The sequence below is a fragment of the Sciurus vulgaris genome (genome assembly GCF_902686455.1).
Source record: "Sciurus vulgaris genome assembly, chromosome: 3".
Classification (NCBI taxonomy): domain Eukaryota; kingdom Metazoa; phylum Chordata; class Mammalia; order Rodentia; family Sciuridae; genus Sciurus; species Sciurus vulgaris.
Genome location: NC_136463.1, coordinates 54996292 through 55006847, shown reverse-complemented (window position 1 = coordinate 55006847; position 10556 = coordinate 54996292).

Here is a 10556-nt window from a genome sequence, read left to right as displayed (position 1 = left end):
AGGTGGCTCTCTTTCTTGCTCTACCTTCCCAGCTTTTCTAGGATTATGTTTTTTGTAGGTGAGGCAGAAGGATACAAATTTATCACACATAAGAAGTGAAGTTACCCCATCAATGCCAGTTGAAGATTTGGTTTAGTTTTTTCTTCCATAAAAAATTACTGATATCATGAAGACTGAATTTCAGGCAAGCAACTTAGAGGAGATGAAGTGGCCTTCTGAAGGTCTCTAAAGCCCACCTATGACTTTTTGAGGGATGAAGCATCTTCATGTTTCCAACTGGTTTCTTCATCTTTAAGGGTTTTTAACAGATATTGTTTGGATTTAGACTTAATATTTTATTTTTTCTTTTTTAGTTATACATGACAATAGTCTATTTTGACATATTTGGACAAACATGGAATATATCTTATTCTAATTAAGATCCTAGTCTTGTTGAATGTTCATGATGCTGAGATTCACTGAGGTGTATTTATATATGTACATAGGAAATTTTACTTATTTCACTTAGCATGATAGTCTCCAGATCCTTCCATTTATCAGCAAATGTCATAAAGTAATTCTTCTTTGTGACTGAGTAATATTTTAATTGTTAATATTTCCTTAATTAAAGGATCAGGTGGTAGACTGAATAGATTTAGTATCTGTTCTCATTGCAGTGGGATTGACTGCAATCAATTTCTGTCCCTCAGAAGGGACATCCAGGAAGGATGTGCCACTACAAATGTCCACAGTCACAGAGTATGTGATGCTTGATCCTCTATGTAATGTACAGTCTTCTCAGATAGAACTTACGGCTTATAAATCCCAATTTATAAATCTGGAATTGACAGATTTATAAACTGCTGACTTATTATATTTATCAGCTAGTGAGTTTCTCCTTCCTCAAGCCCACCCCGCCCCCCACACACCACTTTTTATGAGACAAATTTTGTTAAATTTTCTGGGCTGTCCTTGAACTCCCAATCCTTCTGTCTTTGCCTGCAGAGTAGTTGGAATTACAGTCCTAGGCCATGGTGCCCCGTTTGCCCCAGGGAACTTGTTTCCTGTATCAGCTTCTCGTTTCTAGTTTGAGCATGGAGAGCTCCTGTGATAAGGACCAAGCGTGTAGGAGGTCAGCCACCAGTTTCCTATTTTAACTGGTATCTCCGCTGCAGCCATAAATCCCTGGGCTTCCATGACACACCAAAGTCATTTAGTACCCAGGAAACTCATCTGCTATCTCTATGGATGTTAATTCTTCTATTCTTAGCTGAAGTGGAGGTTATTGCAAGAGCCGTAAGTTCTGAGAAGACTGTACATTACATACAGGATCAAGCATCACATACTCTGTGGCTGTGGAGATTTGTAGTGGCCCATCCTTCGTGGATGTCCCTTCTAAGGGACAGAAATGTAAAACATCAACCAAAAAGGTGAAATCATCATGGGGGGAAAGATATCTCCAGAGGAGGGTCCGCAGGAGTTCCCAGGGGAGGGTACTCCACTGAGGACAAGTGGGATGCTTGACATATGTGACAGAAAAGAATTCCAGCATGTCAGTAGGAACACTGAGTAGAGATTTATTTAGGAAAGTAAAAGAATTACACATTCAAGGGAGAATGCAGACCATCTCCAGGGTGGGTTTCTCAGCTCTTCTTTTAAAGGAAATTTGGTGAGGGGTAATCTGGGAAGATATGTAGGGATGACATCAATCTGGTGATCTCAGGATGATTAATGGTGGTCTGTTCTTTCTCAGGATCCTTAGGCTGACATGGTGTCTGTTATCTGATCAGTAGAAAACACTGGAAAGTCCCCGAAGTTGTGGGTTTCTCAAAATATTGTATCTCTCTTTGCTTAATCCATTGGTGGGTTAATGAAAAATATGTGAGGTAGATTTACAGATTCCCCAGAAATGTGGGAGTGACAGCCCTGGGAGAATGACTGGCTTTAGGGAGTGTCAGGCCTGGGAAAGTATGTGGAACTTCTGAATTAAAATTTGTTTCCTTGACCTTGCTTTCTGTCTCTTTTTACTTTTTTTTAATTTCTTCCATCCTACCTCAAGATTTGCATCTATAAGAGAAACTTCAGCCAGGTTAGGACAGGGAGGAGTTGCAGCTCAGGTGATTGTAACGTAGATGTGTGGTTTTGTTTTAGTTGGAAGATTAATGGAAAGAGAATCATGACTTTGATAATGGTGAATAGTAATGTGAGAAGAAGAAAATAAAAGGTTCTCATAAAAGCTAAGATTAGAGGTTTAAAAGAAGTGTGACTCAGCACAAAATCAGCTGGGGCTTGCTGTCACCATGTCGGCTCAGGACAAGGAGGGAAGGCTTCAGCCTTCTCTAGAGTAAGGGTAGCATGCCCAGTAGGCCTTGGTTCCTTTGTGCCTACAATAGAACATCTAAAGTACATCCTTCTCTCTCATAAGTAAATAGGAACAGGGCAAGGAACAGTTTGGGAGCCTGAAGATGGGGGCAGAGGAAAGGATGTTTCTCAATGGTCCAACAGGGTTATAGAAGATAAAGTCCACATGGGTTTAGACTTTCTTTAGACACATTCTGTAAAGGAGAACACTTGAGCAGAGAAATTAGGAATCCACCACATTCTACAGTAACCAAAAGGCCAGGGGTTGTTTTTTGTTTGTTTATTGGTACCAGGACTTGAACCTAGAGGTGCTTAACCACTGAGCCACATCCCCAGCCCTTTTTTATTTTTTATTTTGATACAGGGTCTTCCTAAGTTTCTTGGGGCTTGTCTATGTTGCTGAGGCTGGCTTTGAACTTGTGATCCACCTGTCTCAGCCTCCTGAGCCCCTGGGATTACAGGAATGTGCCACCACACCTGGTACTGTCTCTTTATTTTATATAAAGCATGGTTGAGATGGTCTTGATAAATCTGGGGATAGAGTTTTTCCCTCAGGGGACATGTCCTGTCCTAGATAAAGGAGCTAAAGACAGCAAAATATATCTTGTCTCTCAAATTTATGTCTTTTTGAGTCAAATCTTCTAATAAATTTTGGGTATGTTTCAATGAATTAGCAGCAAACACTGGAGCAAAGAAGGGGGTCATCTACATACTGATGAGGGTTCAATTACAAGGTGAAACCAAATTCTTTAAATTTACATGTAGAATCTATGGGAAAATAGGACATAAACCCATGAGTAATAACCATCTGAGTATTCCTGATTGTCTCAGGTGAAGGCCTCTGGGTGCTGGGACTCAGGGTGGAGGGACAGACTGAAGAAGGTGGGAACATAAGTCAACAATGGTGAAGTGATTAGTGTTGGGGTATTGAATTGAGGATGGTATTAGGTGATAGAAACTAAAAACAATTGACTTCATTAGTGTGTTTATGGCCCATATATCTTGGACTAATTGATATCCTTCCCATCAGACTTTAAGAAAATTAATAGACTTTATTTTTTTGGAACAGAATTTGATTTACAAAAAAATGAGTAGATAGTACAGAGTTCCCATATACCATCTCCCCATAGATAGTACAGAGAATCCCTACCTACCCACTCCTGACACAGTTTCCCCTATTATTATTAGCATCTGCATTAGTGTTGTACATTTATTACAATTAATGAACCAATATTGGTACATTACTATTAACTAAAGACCATGGTTTATAGTAAGTTTCACTCCTGGTGTACAGAGATTCACAATCCTAAAATTCCCCTGTACCCTACTTATTCCTCCCATCTCGCCTCCCCTCTCACCCTTGACAATCACTTTTCATTTTACTGTCTTCGTAGCTTTGTCTTGCCCAGAATGTCATATTGTTGGAATCATAAAACTATAGTCTTTTTAGACTGGCTTCTTTAATCTACCAATTGCACTTAAGGTTCCTGCGTGTCTTTTCACTGCTTGATAGCCCATTTATTTTTATTGCTATGTAATATTTCATTGTATGGATGTACTGCAGTTTGTTTACTCATTCACCTATTGAAGAATATTTTGGTAGCTTCAAATTTTTGACAATTGTGAATAAAACATTTATAAACACTCATGCAGGTTTTTGTGTTGACATTATGGGTTAAGTTCCTATGAATACAATTGCTGGATCATGTGGCCAAATTATATTTAGTTTTATAAGAAACTTTCAAACTATCTTCCAAAGTGACTGTTTTTGCATTCCCAGCAGCCATGAATGAAAATTCCGGTTGCTCCAAATCCTGTCAGCATTTGGTATTGACAATTATTTTTATTTTAGCCATGCTAATAGATATATAGTGATTCTCATTAGTCTTAAGTTAAAATTTCCTGACATTATGTACATTTTTTTGTGTTTTGTGTATCAGTTAAAAGCAAAAATAAATACATACTGAAGAGAGAGGGAGGGAGGGAGAGAAGAGGGAGAGAAAGGAGGAAAATGTATGAGGAGAAAATAGACTCTCTTATCTCTAGGTCCAAAAATGGATGTAGCTTACCTTAGGCCAGATGGGAAGGAGCACAGTGTGGCACAAGAGGATGGAGGTCAGGAGAAGTGATGAGAATAGACTTTGACTATCAAGAACTGTGCTGCTATGAACACGGATGCAGTTGCATCCCTGTAGTAGGCTGATGTTTAGATCTTTTGCATATATACCGAGGATTAGGGTAGCTGGGTCATACAGTGGTTCTATTTCTAGTTTTTTGAGAAATCTTCACACTGTTTTCCAGAGTGTTGTACTGATTAATGGGTCCGCCAATGTAGGAGTGTGCCTTTTTCCCCACATCCTCAACAACACTTATTATCATGTGTATTCCCGATAATTGCTGTTCTGACTGGAATGAAAGGAAATCTTAATGTAGTTTTTATTTGTATTTCCTTGATTGCTAGAGAAGTTGAACAATTTTTAATGTATTTGTTGGCCAATTATATTTCTTCTTTTGAGAAGTATGTGTTTGGTTCTTTTGTCCAATTATTAGTTGGGTCATTTGTTTTTTGAGTTCTTTATATATTCTGGATATTAATGACCTATTTGAGGAGGAGGTTGCAAAGAGCTCACATATTCCATGGGCTCTCTCTTCATGCTCTTAATTGTGTCCTTTGCAATGCTGGAGTTTTTTTAATTTGATGCTATCCCACTTACCGAGTTTTGATTTTATTTTTTGCACTTTAGGAATCTTGTCAAGTAAGTTGTTCTTGTGCCAACATGTTCCAGTGTTGGGACTACATTTTCTTCTAGCAGTTGCAGAGTTTCTGGTCTAATTCCCAGGTCTTTGATCCACTTTGATTCGGCATTTGTGCAGAATGAGAGATAGGGATCAAGTTTCATTCTTTTCCATATGATTTTCCAATTTAGTCAAGCTGTGGAATGAACCTAGGTGCCCTTCGACAGATGAATGGATAAAGAAAATGTGGTATATATACAGAATGGAGTATTACTAAACCATAAACAGGAATAGAATCGTGGCATTTGCTGGTAAGTGAAAGAAACTGGAGACTATCATGCTAAGTGAAATAAGCTGGATTCAGAAAACCAAAGGTTGAATGTTTTCTATGATATGTGGAAGCTAGTCCAAAAAAAAAAGGGAGAAAAGAAAGAAGGGAAGGGAAAAAGGGTGAGGATTTCATCAAAATAGAAGAAAGATAGTTGGACCAGATGAAGGGAATTAAAGGGGGAGGAGAAAGGATGGGATAAACAAAGAGGAGGGATGAATCTGACCTACTTTTCTATGTATGTATAGGAACATGCCACAGTGAATTTCACCATCATGTGACATTGTGAAGACACTTATTTAAAAAAAAAAAAAAGTATAAAGAAGGCTCTGTAGAGTAGAGGGAATGGAACAGGTGGAGGGAGGAGAGGAGGAAAGGGGAAGTATTGGGAATGAATTAGAGCAATTTATATCCCATGCTTTTGTAATATGTCAAAATGAATCCTAATGTTATGTATAACTAAAAAGAATCAGTAACATACTTTTTTGGAAAAAGTATATACTTAAAATAGTGCTGGGCCCAAAGACAAAGCCTTAATAAGTATTGAATATTTTATTTTACATATATTATATTTATTTAATATAAATACATTGTACTAAATAAAGTATCAAGTCCTTAGGGGGCCACAAAAAAAGAATGAATTTTGAGATGGGAGTTATGAGAGAAGTAATCTTACATATTGAATGAGCTACTGCTATTAGTATCTTACCCCTGATAGAATATTTTTGGTCTTATATATGGCAGAATCAATTGTTCTAGAAACCCCTTCAAGCTAACTTAAGCAACAAAGGGGGATTTATTGGAAGGACACTTGGGTGTCTCATAGAACCCAAGGAAAAGTGAGTTGGGTCTCAAAGGACCTGGCAAATCCTCAGGAACTCACTTTTCTTGTTTTAGTCACATCTTCAGGAATGGAAAAATGACTTATGGGTTGAGTAGATAAATCATGGTATGTATAATACACTATAGGTGAGTTTTAAGTGGTACTAGATGAATTGTGAGTTGTGATTAGATTGTGAGCATCTGAAATCTGGGGGAAAAGAAAGGGGGTTTCAGAGGCAGGATCACTGGAGGGAATATGTCACCATAGTGTAAGAAGGGACTTTTCCAAATAGAAATGAAGGATCTGAAAGAAGCTAGCAGGTCAAAGGTTGTGAGAGATTGGGGTCGACAGGTGCCTAGGGGAGTTTCTCATTGTGAGGAGGAAGGAAAGAGGGGTTTTGTGGTGAGCAGTGTGAACTTCACAAGAGGGTCACTGACAGATGGCTCCTGAGGAAGAAGGAAGGGTTATGACCACTACTGTCCCAGGATTCTTGAGAATTGGGAGATATGGGAGCAAACAGGGAAGCATCAGAGAAAAACTAGACTTTAGGTAAAAGTTTCTAAATCTTAGATGCACTTGTCAACTTATCAGGTGACTGACACTGTTCATTAGCTCCAGAAAGACAGGCATGCCCACAGCATGCCAAATGCACACAGCAAGGAGGGTAATTTATGACAACCTCATCACTTTGAACCCTATCAGTTGAAATTTGTTTATCAAGAACAGTTGTGGGGTTTTTCAAGATGGCGGCCTAGAGGGTGGCTGCATTACGTGTTGCTCCAGAACTCAGGATTCAAGAGAGGAGATATTGAGACGCTTGGGACCAACTCAAAGTAGCCGGGTGACTCTCACCCCCTGGGGGGGCATCCCGGATGGGACGGGGGTCCCGGAACGCAGGAAACTTTGTGAAGTAGAACTGCCGGCGAGACGCCCCTCCCCCCGCTGGAGCGCCATAGAGGAGGCCGCTCGGCACAGCGCTGGGACTCGGAGCAGCCACTGGGGCTCCGGCGGCTGCCCGGGGGGGAGTGGCGGGGAGAACTGTGTGGACTCAGGACACCGGGGCCTGCCCTGAGGAGGAGGAGAGGAGCGTGGCCACTTGGATTCGGAGAGACTGCACCAGAGCTGCAGGCGGTTGCCAGAGGAGAAGCCGCGCGGCGAGCTGTTTGGAATCAGAACGACGCTTCTGAACCCCGGGGCCTGCCCTGAGGACGAGGAGGAAGAGGAGCGGCCGCTTGGATTCCGGTGACTACAGGGAACTACAGGCGGTTGCCAGAGAAGGGGCTGCGTGGCGAGCTCTGGACTCTGACCACTTCTGAACCCTGGGGCCTGCCTGGAGGAGTAGGAGAAGGAGGAGAAGGAGCGCGGCGGGTCCTTTGGACTCGCAGTGACTGCATTAGCTCTCCAGGCGGCGGCTCAGAGGAGAAGGCGAGTGGTGAGTTGTTTGGTCTTAAAGTGACAGCTCCTGAACACAGGGGGGCTGCCTGGAGGAGAAGCGTGGTGGGACGCTTGGTCTTGAGGGGCCACACCAGAGCTCCGGGCGGTGCCCAGAGGACCCGTGCAGCGGGTCACGTGGATTCAGAGCCACTCAGAGGGACTGCTCCTGAACACCCGGGGGGTTATCTGGAGAAGGAGGAGGAACGGGGAGGGTCACTTCGACTCGGAGTGATTGATTGCCCCGGGCTACGGGTGGTTGGTGGGAGGAGGAGGCACGAAGTGAGTTTCTTGGACTCCTAGTGACCGCACCAGAATACTGCGCGGCTGTCTGGAGGAAGAGGCCTGTGGCGGGTCTCTGGGACTCAGAGCGATTGTTCGGGGCCACAGGTGGCTGCTCAGAGGAGGGGCCACGCAGCCAGGCGATTAGGTGCAGAACAGGGTCCCAGGATCTAGGAGGCTTCTGGGTGGAAGAGCCACACAGAGACAGGCTTAGGGCGGAGCGAAGGTTCCAGGCCTATGGGCAAATTCTCTGAGGAGGGGCAGCCTAAGGAGATTCATCTGCGAAAGGTGAGGCTCCCAGGCCCAGGAGGTAGGGCCGGGCCCCTGGAAACTTTGCAGAGGAAGGCAGCCCAGCCCAGGCAGTAGCTGTAAATTGAGGGGAACCTCTAGGAGGAAACTGACCAGCGAGACCTCCCCACTGGGTGAGTCTTCCCTGCCTGGTGAGGTTTCCCCACAAGGACGGTAAAACCAGAGACTCAGGCCCAAACAGGCCTTGCCTCAGCCCGCAGCCTAGGTCCCCTTTGGATGACCATTGGTCAACAAGTGGAAGCAACTTTTGCCCACTAGCAGGGAATATACCCCACCTGAAGGCCACCACTCCTAGAGAGGCAGCTTCCTTGTGGAGCACCGCATTATCAACCTCCTCCAAGACTTCAGCCTACTGAAGGCTAAGAGGGGATATATATAGAAATCTTCAGGGTCATTGTAAATCAACAGAGGAAATCTGCAATATCTCAGCGGTCCACTGATATCTGAACAACATGAGAAAACAAGGAAAGAAAATGCTGCAAACAAATCTAGATGTTACATCAATAAAACCCAATGACAGCATGGCAGAAGAAATGACAGAAAAGGAGTTCAGAATATACATAATTAAAATGATCAGAGAAGCAAACGAGGAGATGAAAGAGCAAATGCAAGCATTGAATGATGAGATGAAAGAGCAAATGCAAGCATTGATTGATCGCACCAATCGACAGTTAAAAGAGCAAATACAGGAAGCAAAAGATCATTTCAATAAAGAGTTAGAGATATTGAAAAAAAACCAAACAGAAATCCTTGACATGAAGGAAACAATAAACCAAATTAAGAACTCCATAGAAAGCATATCCAATAGGATAGAACACCTGGAAGACAGAACCTCAGACATTGAAGACAAAATATTTAACCTTGAAAACAAAGCTGAACAAACAGAGAAGATGGTAAGAAATCATGAACAGAATCTACAAGAACTATGGGATATCATGAAAAGGCCAAATTTAAGAATTATTGGGATTGAGGAAGGCCTAGAGAAACAAGCCAAAGGAATGAACAACCTATTCAATGAAATAATATCAGAAAATTTCCCAAATCTGAAGAATGAAATGGAAAATCAAGTTCAAGAGGCTTACAGGACTCCAAATACACAAAATTACAACAGACCCACACCAAGGCACATTATAATGAAAATACCTAACATACAAAATAAAGACAGAATTTTAAAAGCTGTGAGAGAAAAGAACCACATTACATTCAGGGGGAAACCAATACGCATATCAGCAGATTTTTCAATCCAGACCCTAAAAGCTAGAAGGGCCTGGAACAACATTTTTCAAGCCCTGAAAGAAAATGGATGCCAACCAAGAATCTTATACCCAGCAAAACTTACCTTCAAATTTGACGATGAAATAAAATCCTTCCACGATAAACAAAAGCTAAAAGAATTTACAAAAAGAAAGCCAGCATTACAGAACATTCTCAACAAAATATTCCATGAGGAAGAGATGAAAAACAAAGAAGCAAATCAGCAAAGGGAGGAATTATCCTAAAGGAATTGTCAAATAAAGGAGGAAACAAGTTGTGTCAAACAAATAAATAAACAAAATTTTTAAAATGAACCAAATGACCGGGAAACCAAATCATTTCTCTATAATAACCCTGAATGTTAATGGCCTGAATTCATCAATCAAAAGACATAGACTGGCAGACTGGATTAAAAAGAAATATCCAACAATATGTTGCCTGCAAGAGACTCACCTCATAGAAAAAGATACCCATAGATTAAAGGTGAAAGGATGGGGAAAAACATACCATGCACATGGACTCAGCAAAAAAGCTGGAGTATCCATCCTCATTTCCGATAATGTGGACTTCAAGCCAAAGTTAGTCAGAAGGGATAAAGAAGGTCATTTCATACTGCTTAAGGGAAGCATAAATCAGCAAGATATAACAATCATAAACATCTATGCCCCAAACAGTGGCTCATCTATGTATGTCAAACAAATCCTTCTCAATTTCAGAAACCAAATAGACCACAACACAATAATACTAGGTGATTTTAACACGCCGCTCTCACCACTGGACAGATCTTCCAGACAAAAATTGAGCAAAGAAACCATAGATCTCAACAACACAATCAATAATTTAGACTTAACGGACATTTATAGAATATTCCATCCAACCAAGAGTGAACACACTTTCTTCTCAGCAGCACAAGGATCCTTCTCTAAAATAGACCATATATTATGCCACAAAGCTAATGTTAGCAAATACAAGAAGATAGAGACACTAGCATGTATTCTATCAGATCATAATGGATTGAAGTTAGAAATAAATGAAAGAGTAAAACACAGAAAC